This window comes from Stomoxys calcitrans, chromosome 3 (assembly GCF_963082655.1).
Source record: "Stomoxys calcitrans chromosome 3, idStoCalc2.1, whole genome shotgun sequence".
Classification (NCBI taxonomy): domain Eukaryota; kingdom Metazoa; phylum Arthropoda; class Insecta; order Diptera; family Muscidae; genus Stomoxys; species Stomoxys calcitrans.
Window position 1 is genome coordinate 111,681,979 of NC_081554.1, and position 26,093 is coordinate 111,708,071.

The following is a 26,093-nucleotide window of genomic DNA, read 5'->3' on the forward strand; positions in this document are numbered from 1 at the left end:
TCTATTTTTAAAGACGGTAGCGTGATTTAAACAGACAGATGGACGGACATGGCTAGATCGTCTTCGATTTTTATGACGATCAAGAATATATATACTTTACAGGGTCGGAAATTTATGTTTCGAAGTGTTGCAAACGGAATGACAAAATGAATATACACCCATCCTTCGGTGGTGGGTGTAAAAATAACACCGGTAAGGAAAATGATATCCTAAACTCTAAATTCTAATAATATGCCAAAAAAATGTTGTATGGATAAACAAGTAAAAGCTTGCTAAGTCACCATGGATCGCATTTGTCAAGTTCATTGAATGACTTTTTCAATATATATATATATGAACTACATCAAGTTATTGACCAATATAGAATCTTAGAAGTCATAGAAAAATGCCACCTCCAAAATTTCAAGCAAATCGAGTACAAATTGCGTTCTCTGGAAGCTCAGAAAGAATTGGGAGCACGGTTATATTTGCGTATATCAGGTTATGAACTGATTTAGGCAATACTTGGCACAGTTGGTGGAAGTCATTCCTCAGCGTTTTGTGCAACATTTCAGCCAAATCGGATAAGAAATTAACTTTAACAATAATTAAAATGAATTAAATTTGGGAAATAGTGAACTTTCCATGGCGCTTAAGAATTATATGCTCGCTACGAGTTCAGTAACTTCAACGAAACGTTTTCACATAGTATTAGTTCTCCTCAATTAAAATAAGAACTAACGAGCATTGAACCTGTAAGTTAAAATTATTAGGAAATTGCTATTTCCGAACTCTTCGGAGCATCCTATTGGGGTTTGACGGACACATTTTAATTACGCAACACATTTTGCTCCGCCTGTCTATTAAACCCACGCTCTCAATTGCTCAGCCGTTTTGAACAATACTAATTTAATATGAAACATTGCAATTATAAACTAAATAAAATTTTACCTTCTGTCGCTGCTGACAGTTGAACCAACGAATTTCTGTTTACAAAGCTTGAGTCTGAGACTATTTTCCGTTTTCAATGTTTGCCAAAAACACAAAAGAAAAACATTTTCTAACTTCCTTATTTCGTTCAGCTTTGTCATGTTCGAATTTTACACAATGTATCACCATTCGAATTAAGTTTATTAAATAGTTCTTTATTTCAAGCACCACTCTAAACACCTCAAAACTATAATCACAAACACTGCTACCAATTTCATCAAAAGAGTATTGAACATTAGTGATACAAATTCCCCTGCTTGGAAAATGAGAGAAAAAACGAGTTCTTTTCCCGGCATCTCTTCTTAGGCAAAAAAGGATATAAGAAAAGATTTGCTCTGCTATTAGAGCGATATCAAGATATGGTCCGGTTCGGACCACAATTAAATTATATGTTGGAGACCTGTGTAAAATTTCAGCCAATTCGTATAAGAATTGCGCCCATTGGGGGCTCACGAAGTAAAATAGAGAGAACGATTTATATGGGATCTGTATCGGGCTAAAGACCGATTCAGACCATAATAAACACGTTTGTTGATGGTCATGAGAGGATCCGTCGTACAAAATTCCAGGCATATCGGATAATAATTGCGACCTCTAGGGGTCAAGAAGTCAAGATCCCAGATCGGTTTATATGGCAGCTATATCAGGTTATGAACCGATTTGAACCTTATTTGACACAGTTGTTGAAAGTAAGAATAAAATACGTCATGCAAAATTTCAGCCAAATCGGATAGGAATTGCGCCCTCTAGAAGCTCAAGAAGGTTTATATGACAGCTATATCAGGTTATAGACCGATTTGAACCATGCTTGGCAAATTTGTTAGATATCATAACAAAACACGTCGCGCAAAATTTTATTTTAATCGGATAAGAATTGCGCCCTCTAGAGGCTCAAGAAATCAAGACCCAAGATCGGTTTATATGGCAGCTATATCAACACTGATTTAAACCATACTTGGCACAGTTGTTGGACATCATAACACAATACTTCGTGCAAAAATTCATTCAAATCGGATAAGAATTGCGCCCTCTAGAGGCTCAAGAAGTCAAGACCCAAGATCGGTTTATATGACAGCTATATCAGGTTATAGACCGATTTGAACCATGCTTGGCAAATTTGTTAGATATCATAACAAAACACGTCGCGCAAAATTTTATTTTAATCGGATAAGAATTGCGCCCTCTTGAGGCTCAAGAAATCAAGACACAAGATCGGTTTATATGGCAGCTATATCAACACTGATTTAAACCATACTTGGCACAGTTGTTGGACATCATAACACAATACTTCGTGCAAAAATTCATTCAAATCGGATAAGAATTGCGCCCTCTAGAGGCTCAAGAAGTCAAGACCCAAGATCGGTTTATATGACAGCTATATCAGGTTATAGACCGATTTGAACCATGCTTGGCAAATTTGTTAGATATCATAACAAAACACGTCGCGCAAAATTTTATTTTAATCGGATAAGAATTGCGCCCTCTTGAGGCTCAAGAAATCAAGACCCAAGATCGGTTTATATGGCAGCTATATCCGGTTATGGACCGATTTGAACCATACTGGGCACAGTTGTTGGATATCATAACAAAACACGTCGTGCAAAATTCCATTCCAATCGGATAAGAATTGCGCTCTCTAGAGGCTCAAGAAGTCAAGACCCAAGATCGGTTTATATGGCAGCTATATCAAAACATGTACCGATATGGCCCATTTACAATACCAACTGACCTACACTAATAAGAAGCATTTGTGCGCTTTATGGGGTCTCAGACGAATATTTTTAGTAGTTACAAACAGAATGACGAAATTACTATACCCCCCATCTTATGGTGAAGGGTATAACACGTAAAAACGTGCTAAGTTCGGCCGGGCCGAATCTTATATACCCTCCACCATGGATCGCATTTGTCGAATTCTTTTCCCGGCATCTCTTCTTAGGCAAAACAGGATATAAGAAAATATTTGCACTGCTATTAGAGCGATATCAAGATATGGTCCGGTTTGGACCACAATTAAATTATATATTGGAGACCTGTGTAAAATGTCAGCCAATTCGAATAAGAATTGCGCCCTTTGGGGGCTCAAGAAGTAAAATTGAAAGATCGATTTATATGGGAGCTGCATCAGGCTAAAGACCGATTCAGACCATAAGAAACACGTATGTTGATGGTCATGAGAGGATCCAACGTACAAAATTTCAGGTAAATCGGATAATAATTGCGACCTCTACAGGCTCAAGAAGCCAAGATCCCAGATTTATATGGCAGCTATATCAGGTTATGAACCGACTTGAACCCTATTTGGCACAGTTGTTGAAAGTCATAATAATCGGAAAGGAATTGCGTTCTATAGAAGCTCGAGAAGTAAAGTCCCAAGATCGGTTTATATGACAGCTATAACAGGCTCAGTCGTTGGATATCAAACCAAAATACTTCGTGCAAAATTTCATTCAAATCGGATAAGAACTGCGCCCTCTAATGACACAAGAAATCAAGATTCAAAATCGGTTTATATGGTAGCTTTATCAGGTTATTGACCGATTTGAACCTAACTTAGCACAGTTGTTGAAAGTCATACTGAAAAAGTCGTGCGAAATTTCATTCCAATCGGATAAGAATTGCGTCCTCTAGAGGCTCAAGAAGTCAAGAAGTCAAGACGCAAGATCGGTTTATATAGCAGCTTTATCAAAAAATGGACTGATATGGCCCATTTACAATCCCAACCGACCTACATAAGAAGTAGTTGTGCAAAATTTCAAGCGGCTAGTTTTACTCATTCGAAAGTATACTAAATTCGTCTTTCTGTTTGTAACTCCTCGAAATATTCGTCTAAGACCCCACAAAGTATATATATTCTTGATCGTCATGATATTTAAAGTCGATCTAGCCATGTCCGTTCGTCTGTCTGTCGAATGCACGCTTACTTCCGAAGGAGTAAAGCTATCCGCTTTAAATTCTGCTCCAATACTTCTTATAAGTGGAGGTCGATTGGGATTGTAAATGGGCCATATCGGTCCATGTTTCGATATAGCTGCCATAGAAACCGATATGGGATCTTGACTCCTTGAGGCACTAGAGGACGCAATTCTTATTCGATTTGGCTGAAAATTTCCACCAGGTGTTTTGATATGACTTTCAACAACTGTGCCAAATATGGTTCAAATCGGTCCATAACCTGATTTAGCTGTCATATAAACCGATCTGGGTTCTTGACTTTTTGAGCCTCAAGAGGTCGCAATTATTATCCGATTTGGCTGATATTTTGTACAACGGCTTTTCCCCTGATCTTCAATATACGGTCTGAATCGGCCTTCAGCCTTATACAGCTCCCCTACAAACCGATCAAAGCCCAATTCTTATTCGATTTCGCTGCAATTTTACACATAGACTTCTATTGTGGTCTCCAACACTGAATTCATTTTGCATAGTAATTCTTTTCTTTTATCCTTTGTTTGTCTAAAAAGAGATACCGGGAAAGAACTCGACGAATGCGATCAATGGTGGATGGTTTATAAGATTCGGCCCGGCCGAACTTAGCACGCTCTTACTTGTTCAAAATTGGGAAGACTAGGATAGGCAGAAATTCTCATTTTGAGACATCAGGCCGTGCAGTGGCAGGTGACCCAACACCGCCCAATGAAAAGGGGGCTGACAACGAGATTAGGATAAGCAAAGATCCTAATACTAAAATAACAGTGGCGAGAGACCCAACACAGCCTAACAAACAGGAACCCGACGACGGACCCATTACCGACTTCAAGATTTGTAATACTGGGATAGGTAAAGATCCTAATATTGGAACTTTAGGCAGCGCAGCGACAGGAGACTCAATGCAACCCAACGAACAGGGAGCCGATGATGGTACCATCACCTACTCCCAAGAAGCCCTTTTATTTAACATTCGGAAGGCTAAGATAGGCAAAGATCGTAGTATTAAAACATAAGACAGTACAGGGAATGGAAGCCCAATAGAGCTTAACGAACAGGGACCCGACGATGGAACCATTACCGACTTTATAAAGAGTCGGAAGACTTAACTAGGCAAAGAACCTAAAACGATGACATCAGGCTGTGCAGTGACAGGAAAGTTAATGCTGTCTAAAGAATAGGGAGCAGACGATGAGATCATCTCCTACTCCCAAGATGCCTATTTACTGGAGGACCAAGACAGCTGCACACGCTCTGATGGAGAAAATCAGCAAGGGCAAGATTTATATTGCCTTAATTCAGGAGCCATGTACGACCCGGAACAAAGTTTCTGGACTGAACCATATCAACAACCAATTATTCTATGCTAAAGCCGGCATTCTACCGAGAACCTGGGTTATTTGCCATAAAAATTCAAATTTTGTATTTTCCCCAAAGATGTCAACGTCGGATGCAATAGTGATGAGACAGGGAGATAGTGAGCATACCTGACTTTATCACTTTATCTGCCTTTCGACAGCCACGTCGCAGCTGCATCATTTGGTGAGGAAAGCAAAACAGACGTGAAATTGATACTAATAGGGTGCGATGCAAATCCTCACCACATTTCGTGGGGTAGTACCTACACTAATAAGCGGGGCCCAGTCCTGGCAGAGTTCTTGAATACTAACGACCTAATAACACTTAATATTGGTAACACCGCTACCGTAGGATTAGGGAGGAGATATCAGATGTGACGATATGTTTGGAAAATCTAATCGATGAGGTTCAGGATTTGAGGGCTTCCATGGAACACTCTTTCTCTAGCCATCGTTACATAAGGTTTAGAATAGCACGGCCAGCGCCGAATCCAATGGTGAAGGAATCCTTGAGGAGCTTAAAACCATTTAAGCCGCTCGGACCTAATGGAATATTTTCGGCGTTACTACAGAAATAGGCAGAATATCTGGCGCCTCATCTGGCAACTATTTTCACAGCGTGCCTAGGACTTCCATATACTCTGAAAGCCTGGCAGCAGGCAAGGGTGGTATTTATACCCAAGCCCGGCAAGGCAAGCTATGCGACGCAAAAGGTCTACGGACCTATAAGCCTAACGTCCTTTCAACTCAAAACCATGGAACGTATTGTGAATACCATGATGAAGAGTAGGACATCTAGCGAACTGCTCATATACAAACAGCATGTCAAGGGAAGGTCGGTGGAGCCTGCCCTGCACGAGGTTGTGCATCAGATTGAAGAATCCTTTGACGCCAAAACGTACACACTGGCGGTATGCATTGACATCGAGAGGGCTTTTTACAATGAGCAGACCGACACACTGGATAAACCATATACTAAGGAACAGAACATATCGTCAGCTACGCTGGACAATGTAATAATACTTCTAAGGATTAAGGATCCGAACCAGCTATGCAGAAGGGCCGAAACGGTCTTGCATATGGCATATGAATGGGCTAGACCCAGAGGTCTCAATGTCAACCCAGAGATGACTGAATTATGCCTGTTCACGAGGAAGATGAAGATGTGCCAATTTAACGCACCACGTTTTCTCAATAAGGCGATTTCGATATCTGACAAGGTCAAATCTTAAGTGTGATCTTGGACAGGAATCTGAATTGGAAGTGTTGGGCACTATGTAGACGGGCCGTAGGCTCGAAATGGGGCCTGCATCCGAGGATAGTCCACTGGTTCCACAGGAAAGTGATTAGACCAATACTTACTTACGTCTCAGTAGTTTGGTGGAGAAAAAGTGCAACATACAACAGGTTCACAGAAGATGTTGTCTTGGCATAGGCGGAGCGATGAGGACCACGCCCGCTAGGGCACTAGAGACTATTCTGGACATTGACATACAGATTAAGTGTGAGGCAGCCACTGCAGCTATGAGTCTTAAGGCGATGGGAGAATGAATTAAGGAAGGGAGCAGCTCATACCATCGCGGTATAATCAAGGCGACAATAGGAAACCTCAAAGGAAGGGAAGAGGTTTCCGATCGGATACCTGAGATGAACCTACTCTAATATTGCCATCTGGAAAATCATGTTTCTTTTTTAGAGGTAACTTTGTAGTTTTTAGAGCGCACAACAAGCCGATTACTGGCTAAGGTGTATGTCCATAGTGGCATGGGCGGATTAATAACTGCACCCTCTTTTCAACCTTACCTATGCGAACATACTCGTTAATTCAAATCCTAATAACTAAAGTGTGATTTTTTAAGAGCTATTGGAAAGTTTTTCATAAAAACACATACAATTAAGAAATATGCATAAAATCTTTATTTGACTCGATAGTACGTCCGGTCCATATAATTTAATATTTGAAGATTATTTCATGCAAATATTGACCGTGACTGCGCCTCAAATTGTCCATCCGCTTAGTCCAATTTTGACATACTCTTTCCATCATTTCGGCCGGTATCTCACGAAAAAATGCTTCAATGTTGTATTCCCATGCGTCAATTGAAGCGGGCTAGTCTGTATAGATATGAGATTTAATTTAACCCACAAAAAAATAATCTAAAGGCGTTTATTCGCACGATCTAGGCGGCCTATTGACCGGTCCCGAACGTGAAATAAAATCTTCACCGAATTCACCTCTCAATAAGTCCATTGTTAAGCTTGCTGTGTGGCATGTGGCACACGCGCGTATCATGCAAGTCGTGCTCTGGCATTTTGGGGAAATAAAAGTTGGATATCATCTCACAATAGCGCTCACTATTCACAGTTACATTACGATTCGCATCATCTTTGAATCTTCAATACGGTCCAATGGCGCCACTAGACCATAAGCCGCACCAACCTGCTATTTTTTCCCGATACGTTGGTAGCTCTTGCAATGCTTTTGGCTGATCTTCACTCCAAATTCGACAATTCTGCTTATTCACGTACCTATTGAGCCAAAAATGAGCCTTGTCACGGAACATAATTTTTCGTTAAAAAAACTGGGTCTTCGTTCAACTTTCCATGAGCTCATTCACTAAAAATTCTGTGTTCCGGAATTTGAGAATCTGAGACCCCATAAAGTATATATATTCTTGATCGTCGTGAAATTTTATGTCGATCTAGCCATGTCCGTCCGTCTGTCCGTCCGTCCGTCTGTCTGTCGAAAGCACGCTAACTTCCGAAGGAGTAAAGCTAGCCGCTTGAAATTTTGCACAAATACTTCTTATTAGTGTAGGTCAGTTGGTATTGTAAATGGGCCATATCGGTCCATGTTTTGTTATAGCTGCCATATAAACCGATCTTGGGTCTTGACTTCTTGAGCCTCTAGGGTGCGCACTTCTTATCCGATTTGAATAAATTTTGGCACGACGTGTTTTGTTATGATATCCAACAACTGTATCAAGTATGGTTCAAATCGGTCCATAACCTGATATAGCTGCCATATAAACCGATCTTGGGTCTTGACTTCTAGAGCTTCTAGAGTGCGCAATTCTTATCCGATTGGAATGAAATTTTGTACGACGGATTCTCTCATGACCATCAACATAATTGTTTATTTTGGTCTGAATCGGTCTATAGCCCGATACAGCACCCATACAAATCGATCTCTTTATTTTACTTCTTGAGCCCCCAAAGGGTGCAATTCTTATTCGAATTGGCTGACATTTTACACAGGTCTCCAACATATAATTTAATTGTGGTCCAAACCGGACCATATCTTGATATCGCTCTAATAGCAGAGCAAATCTTTGCCTAAGAAGAGATGCCGGGAAAAAAAACTCGACAAATGCGATCCATGGTGGAGGGTATATAAGATTCGGCCCGGCCGAACTTAGCACGCTTTTACTTTAAAATTCAATAATTCGGAAACATTGTTCGTTTGTAAGACGATTCATGGTTAAATTATAGACCAAACTGAAGATGTTTGGCAGTGATACAAAACAGGAAACGTGCGTGAGCTGTTTAAACCAGTGTTGCCATAAAGATAATAGCTAAAAAATCACTCTTTACTTATTTTTAGGCTTCGCTTCTAATTATTTTTACATGTCCTAGGAGGAAAGGCCTTCAGCACAAATATACTAATAGTTCAAAAATAAGTACTTATACCTAAGCATACAAGTTTTCAAAAATAATGACATGCTATCATAGTTGAACGTAGCTACAAAATAACTACTTAGACTCAAACAGTTTCGCACCTTTCCCCACCACCATGTTCACAATCCATCAGTTGCTGCTAAGAAAACAAATTTTATGTGAATAATAAAAATTATAAATGAAATTTAAAGTTATCCTTTCGTCCCAGCAGATAGTTGAACCACGAAACCTCCATTCGCAAAGCAGACGCCTACGCATTCATCCACACTGCTATTGTTGAATGATACACAATTTTCTCCTTTCAATATTTGCTTACAACACAAAAGAACACTTTTATCCATTTTCATCAAAGATGGCCATGCTTTTGTGTTTATGTTGAAACGAAGCTATCGTTACATACATTCATCGCTTTAATCTATTTCTATTTTGACATTTACATATATGAATTGCAATTGTATATTATTTCAATTATTATGAATTGCATTTATATTAATTCCATTTAATTATATTTCTTCCGAGTTTGTATTCACTAGCTGGTAATTATAACAACACACAACAACCACCAATTAGCTGCCATCCGCTGCGCTCAAAACCTATTTTTTGCAATAATATCTAGCTCTCTTATACTGAGAGATTATACTCACTTAAACTTGCTCATAGCAACACTACAACAATGGTTGGCTGTACACTCCTACGTCAAAGATAGTCATACTCCGACATCACAGATACTCATGAACCGATAGCATGTTCTACTCTTCGAGTGATCACAATTACCTCAGTTGAGCTTAGGCTGCCGTCGTGTGTGAACATCCACCGCAAGTATACGACAGCTTCTGTGACAGCCACACTAACGCAGTCTAATTCGACTCAAGTAGTTGTGTACTACTGGTTTGATACAGCCATAGTACCCAGACACTTGTAGGTAGAGGGATGCTACTGGTTCTCAACGGCCAAAGATCCCAGGCACCATAGTTGTAGTGTACAGGGAGTCTACTGGTATGATACAGCCATAGATCTCAGACATTTGAATTACACCAACTTATCCCTAATTTACCATCAAGACAACCTTCCTTTTTGGGAAAGAGGCATTCTATTCTGGACCTCACGGTAACTGGTTGATTCGCGGCTGCTGTGTTTTGTTGTAACCTGCCTGGTCTCTTTAAAAGTTTTGCTGAGTAAATTTATAGTAATTTTTAAGCCCGAATTATATAAAATTGTTAAATACGCTTATGAAACTACTTTTGTTTCGAACCTTGGAACCCGCTAAGCTTACCCGGCATAGGTTATTTCAATGTTTGACATATTCTATTCCTGCACGGGATAACTACCCTGCATGATGTTTGGGGTAAATTCAACTCTATAAACACAAACTATCGGTCATATCACCGGCCATTTTAGTCTATTGCCTTGCTGCTTTGGCTGTTTTTTGTTTTCGCAGAACAAACCGGTGAAAACACCTGTTAAAAGTCTATATTTTGGTGAATTCCTTTTTTTTTTGGTGCTGTCCTTGTTGTATACACATCGTATAAAAAAAACAACCAACAACCACGTTGCTCTTGGTGAATTTTTTCTGCATCGAACAAAACACACCAAAATAAAACAACAACTCAAACCGTTAGTTGTGCGCAGAGTAGTTTCAGTGTTTTTGCTTCGACTGCGGTTTAAGAAATTATTTTAGTCTGTGTTCTAATTTCAAACGAAACAGATAGGGGCGCAAAACTTTGATAAATGTCAATTTTTACAACAATAAAGCATTAATTAGATATAAGTTTGAATTCCTAATTACTAATGAATTAATATTTAAATTGTACGAAGCCTCTTTCTGAATTACTAAGCATTGTACAATAAGCATAACATTATTACATTCTTGATTAGAATCACCCTTTTGTCGAAAATTACAACCCTAAATGTTTATTTATGTCAACTTTAATTACATCTTTTATGCGTGTCTCATGTCCGTCGGTGTCATGCGAGGTAACTTACGATCGGCCATCAGGTTCCTCGTTCTCTTTTCTCACCGAACTCCACACCGTTCACAGATCACTTATACTAAGCCCAAAATTTTTGGCAACATTAGTCAATAAATGCGCTTTCAGTGGTTCTATGAGTGAAAATCGTGCGATATATATATATATATATATATATATATATATATATATATATATATATGAGAGCTATATCTAAATCTGAACCGATTTCTAGGAAATTCACTAGAAATTTTGAGAGTCGTAAGAAAATCCTTCTGCCAAATTTCAAGAGAATCGATTAACAAATTACCATTTTTTTGCATTATTACTGCAAATCGGACAAACATATATATGGGAGCTATATCCAGATCTGAACCGATTTATTCCAATTTCAAAAGGCGTCGTCTCTATGCCGAAAACATGCCCGTACCAAAATTGAAGACGATCGGATGAAAATTGCGACCTGTAGTTTGTACACAGACAAACAGACGGACATAGCTAAATGGAATCAGAAAATGATTCTGAGTCGATCGGTATACTTATCAATGGGCCTATCTCTCTTTCTTTTGGGTGTTGCAAACAATTGCACAAAGTTGTAATACCCAGTACCACAGTAGTGGTACCATACCATATAATGTAGTTCCCCAATTACAACATTGTATTTCTCACTTAACTGCTGCAGTCCAAAGTAAGTAATTGTCGAAACGACTTCCCTACTCCACATAAATTGCCACATATTTGAAAGCATCTCAGCTTAGATTGATCGTCGGAACCTATGTTCCTTTTCTGGTCTAAACTCCTCTCTTTAGGATGCCTTGAAGATACTTCAGGGTCCTTCGAATCGGATATGAACCAGTGGCCTATGGTCCACCCAATATTAATCCCTGTAAAGTCTGATTATAGTAGATTGTTTATTAACTTTATTCACATGCTCCTGTTACAGGCTGAAATAAATTTAATGATAAGAACTATCCTTGAAGAATATTATATATCCCGGTTAAGATCAGCTGTCAAGAAATGCATCACAAATTGTAAAACTTGCACTATTTTCAAGCAAAGAGTTTTTCAATCAAAACTTCTTTATTAAGTAAAGCTCCATATCAGAAGGAATATGCCTGTGTTTCCGTGTGCTTCTCCACCAAAGCCATTCACTTGGAGCTATGTTCAAGTTTGACCACCGGCTCATTTCTACGGCGTGATCTTCCCCGTAAGATTATGTCAGACAACGGCACCAAATTTGCTGGAGCTGAAAGAATTCTCCGCTACGAATGTACGCAATTCGCGAATGACATAGCTGCAAAATACACTCCCCAAGGTTTGGAATGGTTATTTATCCCATCAAATGCCTCACATATGGGCGGATTGTGGCATGCAGTCGTGAAATCTTTTAAATTTCGCTTTAAAAAAGTCGCCAAAAATAAACATTCGTGGAGTTTACGCTATTAACTCGCACTCTCGTCTCTTCTCTGTTTCCTATGAGCGATGATGCTCTTGAATTTCTAGCCTTGAAACCTGGGCACTTTTTGCGAGGGGCACCCCCTCATTGCAGTATCTCTCTACTCTTTCCCAGTAAACATAACAGCCATAGAACGATGGGAGAGACTAAAAGTCCAACAACATCATTTCGCTAGACGATGGAAAGATGAGTATGTGAAGGAGCTGCACCAAATGGCAACAACCCAAAAACAACATAAAAGTAGGAGAGCTTGTTATCGTCAAAGACGATCTCTTACCAACGTGTGAGTGCCTTTTAGGTCGAATATTGAAAAACTTCCGGGGCAATGATGGATTTGTCAGAATAGTTGAAATTCGCACCGCTAAAGGTACCATAACTCGTGACATTACTAAATTTTGTTCTTTACCCTCTGATGAATGACAACTATTCGCTTTCTTCTAATGACAAAAAAATCGCCTCCCCTTCAATCTTCTCAAGAGTCTTGCAAATATCGCTTATTCTCCGTATGCCTTTCATGCAGACGCTGTTATAAAATCCAATTTCATCCAGCATAATTCTACTTTATTTATCTTCCCAGGACATCACCAGACGTAAGAAAATGTTTATTATGTGAAAAGTTTCACTCGATCAGGTTTTGTCAAAAATTTCTCCAAATGGATGTCGGCACTCGTAGACGAGAAGTATAACACCTCGGATATTGTCTTAACTGTTTTGCTCGGTCGCACAGATTATACGAAGGTATTTCCGAAACAGTTTGCAAAAAGTGTGGAAGAGAGCACCACACCATTCTTCATATAGAGCCCCTGCCACGATTAACCCTAGAAGAATTAGAATTAGGGCGTGTTCCTTCTGACATAAGCCATTTGATTTCCAAGCGAGCTGAAGTATCTGAGCGAAGAATAGACGAATGCAAACAGCCACATGAAAATAAGAATAAACAACAAAACAGAAGTAGACAAAATGGGTTTAATCGGAGAAGGATGTTCCGCAGCCAAGTAGAAGAGAGCATAAATAGTTGGAAAGCCAGAGTCGTGAGAGTCTAAGTCCAATAAACATGAGACAGCCGATACTGCAACGTTTACGGGACGAATTAGATGTAAATAAAATGATGAAAAATTTTAATAATTTTTTCATTTTGGTTTTAGAATCAATTCCACTTTCGATAAATGAAGGAAGGCCAGAGCTACATCTTAAAAATGCGATTTATTTAACGAAAAACGATATATGAAAATAAAGAAATAATTTTTAATTTTAAATTAAATTTTTTGTGTTCGTTTTTAATTAAAGGTGGGTACTGAGTTTCTGTTCCACAGTGATCGTTTCAACATTACTTTTTGTAGATAAGAGATTTTGAAGCAAGCAAAAATTTGCTGATTTTATTCATTATGGTATTCCCTCATTATTTATGATCAAACTTTACAAAAAGTATTATGTAATCAGTGAGATATTTTTTTTTCGAGACGAGTTTTGTAGTTTTTCAAAAAGTAATGGTGAAAAACATGGGTATTTCACTGTGAAACAGGATATTCATGCCCAACTTAAAACAGATTTGTTTTGTTTGCTATGTAATGAATTACTTAATTTTTACTTTACTTTTATATTTTTTCAGACAGGGGAATTACCGATCTTTTCATACCGGTGAAATTAATTTTAAACCAGTGTTTTAAACCGATGGATTTACCGGCTCCAAATTATTGGTCCCTAGGTATCATATGCCCACATAAAAATCACCGGTCATATGGGTAGTAGGGGACCGGTCACTGCAAATGCAAATTTTGCCCATGGACACTCCACTAAAGAACAGGAGCAAACTTCTCACATATCAATGAGTGCAGTCCGATTCAATCGATGATATGGGGCCTCCTTTTTAAAGCCGAGTCCGAACGGCGTGCAGCAGTGCGACACCTTTTTGGTGTTGCCAGCATTAGGAGGGGTAAACCACCGCTGAAAATTTTTCGGATGGTCTCGCCAAGATTCAAACCCAGGCGGACATGCTAACCTCTGCGCTACGGGGACCTCCTAGGGGACCGGTCACTTGTCTCGAAAAACCGATGAAATCACTTGTTTTGAACCGGTGCTAAGTCTAGCAGGGTATGAGCGCCATACAGGCTGGAACTTGGAGCTTTGAGGAGAGCTTAGGTACGAGCTACCGGTTGCGTCCACAGGTTGCTGATAGTGGAATGCTCCATACGGAGTAGCTTCAACAGCAGTCGCGGACAATCAAACAAAAGCAAAAATGGAAAAAATTGCATTAATAACGCCACAGTTTTTCCCGTTAATAACCCATTCGTTAATAAAATTTAAAAAATTGAAAAGATTTTGATCACATTAAGTAAATATCCACCAAATTGAGAGGCCACAGTAGCTCAAATGCTAGAATGTCCTAGAAATGCCTTTGACTCTGAACGCCTGGTTTTACATTCCGAAGTGGACATCAGAAAATTTTTCATCGGTGGTTATCTCATTTTAGTAGCTAGTCCTACTAAGTGGTGTCGCTTTGCGGCAAGCTATTCGGACTTGCTAATAAAATGGCGGTTCCTTATCATTGAGCTTAACCTTGTATTGGACCGCACTGATTGATAGGAGAGAAGTATATCCGAATTTTTATCAATTCCATGTCCAATTTGCTAGTAAATGAATTATTCGTCAAAGTAAATTGCTCACTATTTCACCGTTGAGAAGTTTCAGCCAGCGTGAATAAAGATCATGAACTTACCTGTAGTATATCATAAACTTATATATACGAAATGCTATTTCGTAGTATTATACCTTTTGCGCCTGAAAAACAAGGGTATAATAATGACTTTTTTTTATTAATTATAAGTGGTGATTTTTGAAATTCATCTAAAGTTGGATATAATGACATTTCTATCACGAGCAAGACAGGCGGTATTCCTGTTGATAACTAGTTATACTTTAGCAGCTAGCATATCTATGGATGATGAGTTATCCATTATCTTACATGCCGAAAATAATGACATGTACTTACCAAGTTTTTGCTGGGTATGGGTGAAATAATTTACTTTAATGGATTTATTCCTAGTTTCGCATTTTAAAGTTTATAGATACTTCTTCACATATCCAGGAGCTTTGGGAAAATACATTTCTGCATGCGTTCTGAATTCGTTTTGATTTCGTTCGTTTTGAGTTAAAACGCAAAACAAATGCCAACCATTGCTTTCATCCTTCCACTTGCATAGTCAAAGCTATTGCATGTTTGAGGAGATGGTTGGAGGATGTCTCTTAGATTTGTTAGTTTGTTCACTCCGGCTGAGGTTTTTTTTTTTTTTTTTTTTTTTAATACGAACATTTAAATTAAATATGAAAACACTGACTTCAATGTTTTCAAAAAACACCCAATGTCTGTATGACTTAACTCTAAGAAGTAGTAAGCCGTCATTTCCGATGGCGAAATGAAACTTTAAAGCAACCTCTATCGACTTGAACAGCAGAAACACAAATTACCAACACCTATCAGAAGTTAATATTGCGAAATTTGGCCTGGCCAGAACCTGACTACCTTTGGATGCTCAGAAAATTAAGTCACCAACTCAATTCTATTCACAGCACGTTTACCACCTCCTCACATAGTTTTATAGTAGACAAACCATTACCAGAGCAAGAATTTCTGACATATGACTTTTGAAAGTTATGACTACCACAAGCTTATTTTAATACCACATCTTTTGCGAAAGAAAGGACTGGGAGCAGAGCAAAGCAAATTGGCTGGTGGCACTCCCACAAACTTATGACAAAGCGTTTTGGCTGAAAAGTTTCGATGCGTGACAAGTATTTGCAAATATCTCAATTTATTATTGGCGAATCCTTAGACTTGTTGATAGACAAGTCACTCATATTTGGGGACATGAAAACCCAAACCAAACCTGGCTGGATTGTATCACACAGAGGTGGCAGCTAGCAAGTATGCAATGGTTCCTTGATGAGAGCACGGGTAGTAAAGGTGGGGAAAATTCCGCAAATTCATTGTCTGGATATTAACTAATAAAGTATTCATGAGGAATGTCTTAATAATGGCATCCATACAAGGTAGCATATATGGAGGCAATCCTATTTTAGCACAATGTTCCGCACGAGTGCCAGTAAGCATCTAAAATTTTGCGGAGTACCTAGCACGCAACCGAATAAAACTTCGTTTAGAGAGGTTAGTTGTTTTTAATGAAAGAAAGAGGGTTGACAATAAGATACTAGTAACTTCAAAAGGGCGCCACATCTAGAAAACATTATTGTTCACAAATTCTGCAATCAAATTTGCCTTTTTCTTATCTGGAGCCGAAATATCGCATAAATGATAGTGTATGCCTTTGTGAATGACACTTATCTCGTAATTTATTGCATGTCATAAATGTTTTTATATAAACCAAATAGATTTTTAACATTAGTCATCTTAAATTACAAGACTGCCCACTCAATTACAGTTTAAGTATCCAGAACTGAAAGATGTCGAGTAATTTAACTCGTTCACGTATGCGGTATTTCGGCCGCTGGTCTCAAAATCATCCTATGTTTTTAATAGGATATTGCCCCATCGGTTCTACAATATATCCCTTTTTATGCCCTTCACAATAGGATAGGAGTGTACTAATTATGTTTGTAGCATTGAGACCCAACAAAGTATATATCGATTTGTCTACGTCCGTCCGTCTAGGCAATTGAACTTTTGCACAAATACTTCCTACTAGTGTAGGTCGGGTGGGGATTGTAAATGGGTCATATCGGTCCATATTTTGATATAGCTGCCATATTAACCGTTTTGCTGAAGCTTCCAACAACTATGCTAAGTATGGTTCATAACCTGATATAGATGCCACATAAACCGATGTCGGATCTTGACTTCTCGAGCCTCTAGATGGCCCAATTCTTATCCGATTTGGCTACAATTTTGTATGAGGTTTTTGTTATAGCTTCCAACAACTCTGGCTAGTAATATATCCGATATAGCTCCTATACAAACCGATCTCCTGACTTTACTTCTTGAGACCCTATAAGGCCCAATTCTCATTCGATTTGGCTGAAATTAATCACAAAGACCTACTACAGTGTCCAATATCCAAATCAATAATGGTCGCAATCGGTCCATAACCTCATATGGAACTATAGCGATCCATGGTGGATGGTATATAAAATTCGGCCCGGCCGAACTTAGTACGCATTTAATCCTTCTTAATATTACTCAAATTTGGGAAATTCTTTAACTGTTTTTAACGATTTTAATTCATTTTGAAGAAAAAAGACTTGTAACAAGTTTGGAACTCAAAATTGCAATATGTTTATCTTGGGTAAATAAAAACGTTGTTTGCTATGGGAATATTTAACTTGTTCTAAGTGAAAACAAAAAGATGCAAAAACCAATTTGAACTGGGATATTGTCAACTGTCACTGACAACGTAACTTCTAATTCTCATTCATCACAAAATTTGCAACTAAAAGTGTGTAGTTCGGACTCTTATATTGTAGCAAATTTGACAGTAAATTAAAGTATCCTGTTTGATATCTTCTTCCAATATGAAACGCATGTGCTTGCAGATAAACAAGCTCTTTGCTCTCATTTTTATACCCTCCACCATAAGATGGGGGGTATACTAATTTCGTCATTCTGTTTGTAACTACTCGAAATATTCGTCTGAGACCCCATAAAGTATATATATTCTTGATCGTCGTGACATTTTATGTCGATCTAGCCATGTCCGTCCTTCTGTCCGTCCGTCCGTCTGTCTGTCGAAAGCACGCTAACTTCCGAAGGAGTAAAGCTAGCCGCTTGAAATTTTGCACAAATACTTCTTATTAGTGAAGGTCGGTTGGTATTGTAAATGGGCCATATCGGTTCATAACCTGATATAGCTGCCATATAAACCGATCTTGGGTCTTGACTTCTTGAGCCTCTAGAGGGCGCAATTATTATCCGATTTGCCTGAAATTTTTTACGACGGATTCTCTCATGACCATCAACATACGTGTTTATTATGGTCTGAATCGGTCTATAGGCCGATACAGCTCCCATATAAATCGATCTCTCTATTTTACTTCTTGAGCCCACAAAGGGCGCAATTCTTATTCGAATTGGCTGACATTTTACACAGGTCTCCAACACATAATTTAATTGTGGTCCAAACCGGACCATATCTTGATATCGCTCTAACAGCAGAGCAAATCTTTTCTTACATCCTTTTTTTGCCTAAGAAGAGATGCCGGGAAAAGAACTCGACAAATGCGATCCATGGTGGAGGGTATATAAGATTCGGCCCTGCCGAACTAAGCACACTTTTACTTGTTTTTAATAATTACATTTTGAACTAGGTAGGCAGAAAAGAGGCATTCAATGGCGCACATGCAAGCGGTTTAAAGAAAAATATTTTCGGTTTCAAGAAATCTATTTAATGATTAATGATGTACGTTTAAATTTCATACCGTGTTGCCTAAACTGTAGGAATTGGTCAGAATATTTTGATAAGCTGCAACGTTTTATGCATAACTTCACATTGGGTTTTAGGAGATTTGAATGCCAGGGTTGGGAACGCGCAAGCAATTAATGAGAATTTGTTTTCGGATACTTTCAGAGGGTAATGGAAAGTCCTTCTTTTGATTATTGTATTTGTTCATTTAAAGTCCTTCATGTAGTATCCGACTTCCGCATACTCAGCAAAGCTTTCTTTCAGAACATGTGACCCTGTCGTTATATTTTTGCACGCCTTTGGTAACTGGCAACAGACGACTGGCTTTGATGCAAAATTTTATTAAGATTCCAAAGAATTGTGATATGTAGGTACTTAATCTACATTCCATTGTGGGACTGGACAAATCCGCATTCGGAGATAGATATGCAAGAGTTATTGGACGGTAAAATTACTCGGCTGCTGGTATGAACTCTAACGTGAGACATTTTGATCCTAAGAATAAAAGGGTTGATGCGTAGTCCAGACAGTACATATTTTCAAAGCTTGATAAATACAGAAATTCGGGCTTGGACGAGGATAGGATTTCTTATGTAAATGATGATTTTTTAGCTATTATCTTTTCGGCAACACTGGTTTGAACAGCTCACGGACGTTTTGTGTTTTGTTTTACTGTCAAAAATCTTCAATTTGGTCTCTAATTTAACCATGAATCGTCATACAAACGAATAATGCTTGCAAATTATTGAATTTTATTATCAAAATGCGTGCTCTGTTAGGAAAGTTCATCGTGCGCTTCTTCCATTTTATGGTCAGCTTAATCGAACCACTGAAACGAATATTCGAGATATTGTTACTAAATTTCGCACCAAATTTCCGCTGTTGGACAATAAACCACCTACACGCTGACGTGGAGTGCGAACTGAAGAAAATATCGGCCAGTGTAAATTATGACCATCAATAATCGATTCGCCACCGTTCGCAGCAATTGGGTCTCAACAGCGTGGAAAATGTTGAGGAAGGATTTAGGTGTGAAGCCTTTCAAAATACAGCTAGTGCAAGAATTGAAGCCGAACGACCTACCGCAAAGCAGAATTTTTGGTGAATGGGCTCTAGGAAAGTTGGCCGAAGATCCACTTTTTTATCGAAAAATTGTTATCTGCGACAAAGCTCATTTTTTGATCAATGGGTACGTGAATAAGCACAATTGCTGATTTTGAAATGAAGAGCAGAAGCATTGCAAGAGCTACCAATGTATCCAGAAAGTCACAGTTTGGTGTAGTTTATCATTATCATTGGACCGTTCTTCTTCAAATATGATGCGAATCGTAACGTAACTTTGAATGGTGAGCGCTATCGTGAGATGATATCCAACTTTTTTATTGCCCAAAATGCAAGAGCATGAGCATGACATGTGGTTTCAACAAAACGGTGCCACACCGCACGCGTAACAATAGACTTATTGAAAGGCGAGTTCAGTGAAAATTTTACTTCACCTTCGGGACCGGTCAATTGGCCGCCTAGATCGTGCGATAAAACGCCTTTAGACTATTTTTTGTGGGGCTATGTTAAAGCTCATGTCTATACAGACAAGCCCGCTTCAATTGATGCATTGGAAGACAACATTGAAGCATTTTTTCGTGAGATATCGGCCGAAATGTTGGAAAGAGTATGCCAAAATTGGACTAAGCGGATGGACAATTTGAGGCGCAGTCACGGTCAATATTTGCATGAAATAATCCTCAAACATTATATTATATGGCCCTTACTATAAATTCAAATAAGAGTTTCATCCATTTTTCTGAATGTTATGTGTTTTTTTTTGAAAAACTTTCCTATGGCTCTTAAAAAATCACCCTTTAGAATAATATGTAATGAGAAGAAACTTGCTTTTTAAAATCACTATATACATAGATAAAACAGTGTCAACGACAACAGTGAACGGTTTAAGATCGAATTGAACCATGAACCATGTTTCCTTATCGTGTGAGATGTACAATATTGACCTTGTTCTCGACAATACTAAATCCAATAAAGCCCCCAGAAATTATAGAATTAGTTATGAATTTTATTAAAATGCAACGGCGTAATTCCGGCTTTAACAAACCAAATTTTCTTAAAAAATACTATTCCCACATCTACAATAAATTGGTACCACTATTCAAAAAGGGTGATCCGAACTTAGTGTCAAATTACAGAGGTATGTCGCTACTAGACACAATCTATAACTGTTTCACAGGGATGTTATTTAAAATGAATCAAGCGTTGGTTACAACTGAATAACGTCATAAATGAGTTTCAGGCTGACCTGTGCAAGGGATGTTCCACTCTGGACAATCATTCAATTTAACTTTCACTTTATACCTCAACTTTCACTCAGGAAAAGTTTCTTTGTAGATTTCTCTACGGATTTTGAAAAAATCCCACGTAATTTTCTGAGCAGCACCGGCTTGTTGACCAAGACGTATTGAGGAGTCTGTATGAGGGTACGACCACCCAAGTGCATGATGGTTCTTCATTCTCTGAACCTCTTTATGTCAACCAGGGCCTTCTCATTCGAGTGTTATTTTCTTTGTATATGAGAGGCTTACCTGAATGTTTGTTGTGGAATGACTGTTGGTGGGATGATTGTGAACATTTTAATATATGAGGACGATATTGTCCTGTTACCAGAAAAACCGTTAGATTTGCCGAATATGATGTTGGACACTATGTAAATGGGCCGTAGGCTCGAAAAGGGCCCTAAATCCGAGGATTGTCTACTGGCTCTACAGGAGCGCGATTAGACCGATACTTACTTACGCCTCAGTAGTTTATTGGACACGGTGCTGCAAGTGATAGCATGTGAGATAGCATGTGAGGGGAAGATCATGAAATATTTTCGTCATTCTGTTTGTAACTCCTCGAAATATTAGTCTAAGACCCCATAAAATATGTACATTCTTGATCGTCTTGACATTTTAAGTCGAATAGCCATGTCCGTCCGTCTGTCTGTCGAAAGTATGCTAACTTTCGAAAAAGTAAAGCTAGGCGCTTGAATTTTTTTGCACAAATACTTCTTATTATTGTATGTCGTTTGGGATTGTAAATAGGCCAAATCGGTCCATGTTTTGATGTATTGTAGCTTGCCATATAAACCGATCTTGGAACTTGATTTCTTGAGCCACTAGAGGGCAAAATTCTTATTCAATTTGGCTGAAATTTTGCATGAGGTGTTTTATTATGACTTTCAACAACTGTGCTAAGTATGGTTAAAATCGGCCCATAACCTGATATAGCTGCCATATAAACTTATCTGGGGTCTTGACTTCTTGAGCGTCTAGAAGGCGCAATTCCTATCCGATTTGGCTGAAATTTTACATGACGTGTTAAGTTATGACTTCCAACAACTGTGCTAAGTATGCTTTAAATCGGTCCATAACCTTTATGGACCGAAAAAGAGTTATCGGTAAAAGAACTCGACAAATGCGATTTATGGTGGAGGGTATATAAGATTTGGTCCGGCCAAACTTAGCACGCTTTTACTTGTTAATTCTAGTACAGTCAATAATAAGACATTTAACCTTGTTGTACTAGTAATGACAATAAATAAATAAACCTAAACCTAAAAAAATTTTTAAGGTGTAGTTTCTATGTAAGGAGTTTCATACGACTAACAAAGTCCATAATTGTTCTCCATTCCACACCTCTAAGTCTGTTTAAGTCCTGTATTGTGTCCCCACCTAATTGCCGGTGTCCGTAACCCTCGAAAACCGGGCAATAACATAGGAAATGCTCCAGAGCACAGAAAGTAAAAAATATTCTATTTGAGAGGGATAAAAATAACTCTTTGAAACTTGAAATGGTTAGATCTCATGTGTTATCCCTTATGGGTCTTACATTAGGCATGACTTCTACAGAATAGATGGAATAGGGATATTGGATGTAAAAATTTACTTGACGTTTATAAATCTTATCCTAATGTAGCAAACTGGGACAAAGAATTAGGATGGACTAAAGAGTTTTTCGCAATGAACAAAATGGAAAATACCATAACAATTGGAGACATGAATTTGCGGATTGGAAAAGGAAAGAAAGCCCAAGGATGAAATTGTTAGAAGCGGAAGAAAATTAATGGATTTCTACAACGGTTATGGGCTAAATAGCCGTACAATTGGCGATTAAGAAGGGGAGTAAACCTTTGTAAGCTCCATAGGGAAGACAGTTAATGGTATTTGCGCAACGGCACGATATGCTTTACAGTACATATCTAACTTTAGAATAGACTCAAAGATATGGTACGATCACATATCTCTAAATTTGAGAAAATCTATTAATTCGCATTAAAAAATTTCAAAAACCCTAAATTTATTTCTGCAGCCTTAATCTAAAAATTTATAAAGTTCAGAATTCGGATATGACCATTGATATTTCAGTGGAAATAATAAAATGGCTTTGCCCAAAACTAAGTTTGAATAGAACCCAATTCAGCCAAAAATGGTCCAACACAGATTGAACGGTGAAATAGAGTGAATTTTTTATACAAAAAGGAAAAAAGTTGTCGATGATAAAGCACGAAAAAGGAAACAAAAGGAAAATTGGAACAAGGGAATGATTCGAAACAATAGAGAAATATAGCAAGAGATATAAGGGGATAATCTTGTAAAATAGGAAGTAAAACTCCAGCCGAGTGCTTCAGCATAACCAAATATCGAACGCAACAAAATATCGAACGATGTCCGATATGCGCCATTGAAAATCTTTCATAGCATGTTGAAGAAAGAAAAGATTTGCTCTGCTATTAGAGCTATATCAAGATAGGGTCCGGTTTGGACCACAATTAAATTATATTCTGGAGACCTGCGTAATATGTCAGCCAATTCGAATAAGAATTGCGCACTTTGGGGGCTCAAGACGTAAAATGGAGAGATCGATTAATATGGGAGCTGTATCGGGCTATAGACCGATTCAGACCATAATAAACTCGTATGTTGATGGTCAAGAGAGGATCCGTCGTACAAAATTTCAGGCAAATCAGATAATAATTGCGACCTCTAGAGGCTCAAGAAGTCAAGATCCCAGATCGGTTTATATGGCAGCTATATCAGGTTATGAACCAATTTAAACCTTATTTGACACAGTTGTTGAAAGTTAAAACAAAATGCGTCATGCAAAGTTTCAGCCAAATCGGAGAGGAATTGCGCCCTCTAGAAGCTCAAGAAGTCAAGTCCCCAGATCTTTTTATATGACAGCTATATCAGGTTATGAACTGATTTGAACCATATTTAGCACAGTTGTTGGACATCATAACAAAATACTTCGTGCAAATCGGATAAGAATTCATTCAAATCGGATAAGAATTCCGCCCTCTAGAAACTCAAGAAGTCAAGACACAAGATCGGTTTATATGACAGCTATATCAGGTTATGAACCGATTTGAACTATACTTGGCACACATATTGTATATCAGAACAAAACACGTCGTGCAAAATTTCATTCCAATCGGATAAGAATTGCGATCTCTAGAGGCTCAAAAAGTCAAGACCCAAGATCGGTTTATATGGCAGCTATATCAGGTTATGAACCGATTTTAACCATACTGGGCACAGTTGTTGAATATCATAACAAAACACGTCGTGCAAAATTTCATTCCAATCGGAAAAGAATTGCGCACTCTAGAGGCTCAAGAAGTCAAGACCCAAGATCGGTTTATATGGCAGCTATATCAAAACATGGACCGATATGACCCATTTACAATACCAACCGACCTACACTAATAAGAAGTATTTGTGCTAAATTTCAAGCGGGTAGCTTTACTCCTTCGGAAGTTAGCGTGCTTTCGACAGACAGACGGACGGACATGGCAAGATCGACATAAAATGTCACGACGATCAAGAATATATATACTTTATGGGGTCTCAGACGAATATTTCGAGTAGTTACAAACAGAATGCCGAAATAAGTATACCCCCCATCCTATGGTGAAGGGTATAAAAAGACAAAATAAATATGGCGCCTGGTAAAGATCGAGTACCTAACTATCTGTTAAAGTGTGTATCCAAAAGCTTTCTTAAATTATTACTAAATGAGTGTCAGACAGAATTTAGAGCAAAGTACAATGCAGTAGAAAGAATATAGAACCTTACAACTATTGTACAATACATCTCAAACTCAAATAAAGGAAAAGAGAGTATATGCGTTTTTTGTTGATTTCTCAGCTGCTGTTCACAGAGTTCCGAGAAAACAACTGATTTAGAAGCTACATACTATTGCAATGTCCACCAAAATTGTAAAAGTTACTGAAAGCGTCGATATACACGATAATTTAGGTGGAGTGCTGTTCTACGTTAATGATATTGTGATGATATATGTGAAATCATAAACATGGTAAAACCAGTAAGGAGGGGCAAAAGTCGGGCGGTGCCGACTATATAATAACCTACACCTACCCTATAAGTACAATGTGGGACCTACATCCAATTCCGAACCAATTTTGATGGACTTCGGCGAGCAAATATGTTCAAACTGTAAAAACTACGGTTGACAAATGGGAAATAACCCAAAATCTGACGAACGTACATATGGGAGCCATATCTAAATCTGAACCGATTTCGAACAAACTCCTCAGATACTGTAGCAGTTGTCGAGGAAAGGGTTTTGCAAAATTTTGGCAAGATGGATCAATATTTGCGCTTGCTGTGACTCTAGAAGTTAAAATCGGGCGATAAATATATACATATACATATATATATATATATATATATATATATATATATATATATATATATATATATATATATATATATATATATATATATATATATATATATATATATATATATATATATATATATATATATATATATATATATATATATATATATATATATATATATATATATATATATATATATATATATATAGATATATAGATATATATTTATATATATCTATATATATATATATATATATGAGAGCTATATCTAAATCTGAACCGATTTCCATGAAATTCACCTGTAATATTGTGAATCAAGAGATCCTTCGTGCCGAATTTTGAGAAAATTGGTACACAAAAGACCAATATTACTGGAAATCGAACGAACATATATATGGGAGCTATATCTAAATCTGAGCCGATTTTCACCGAACTCTATGTATATTGTGGTAGGTCTATTCTCGCGTGAGAATCGGTTAACATATGACCATTTTATTGCATTATTACTGAAAATCGGACGAACATATATATGGGAGCTATATCCAGATCTGAACCGATTTTTTCCAATTTCAATAAGCTTCGTTTCTAGGCCGAAAAACATTCCCATACCAAATTTGAAGACGATTGGATGAA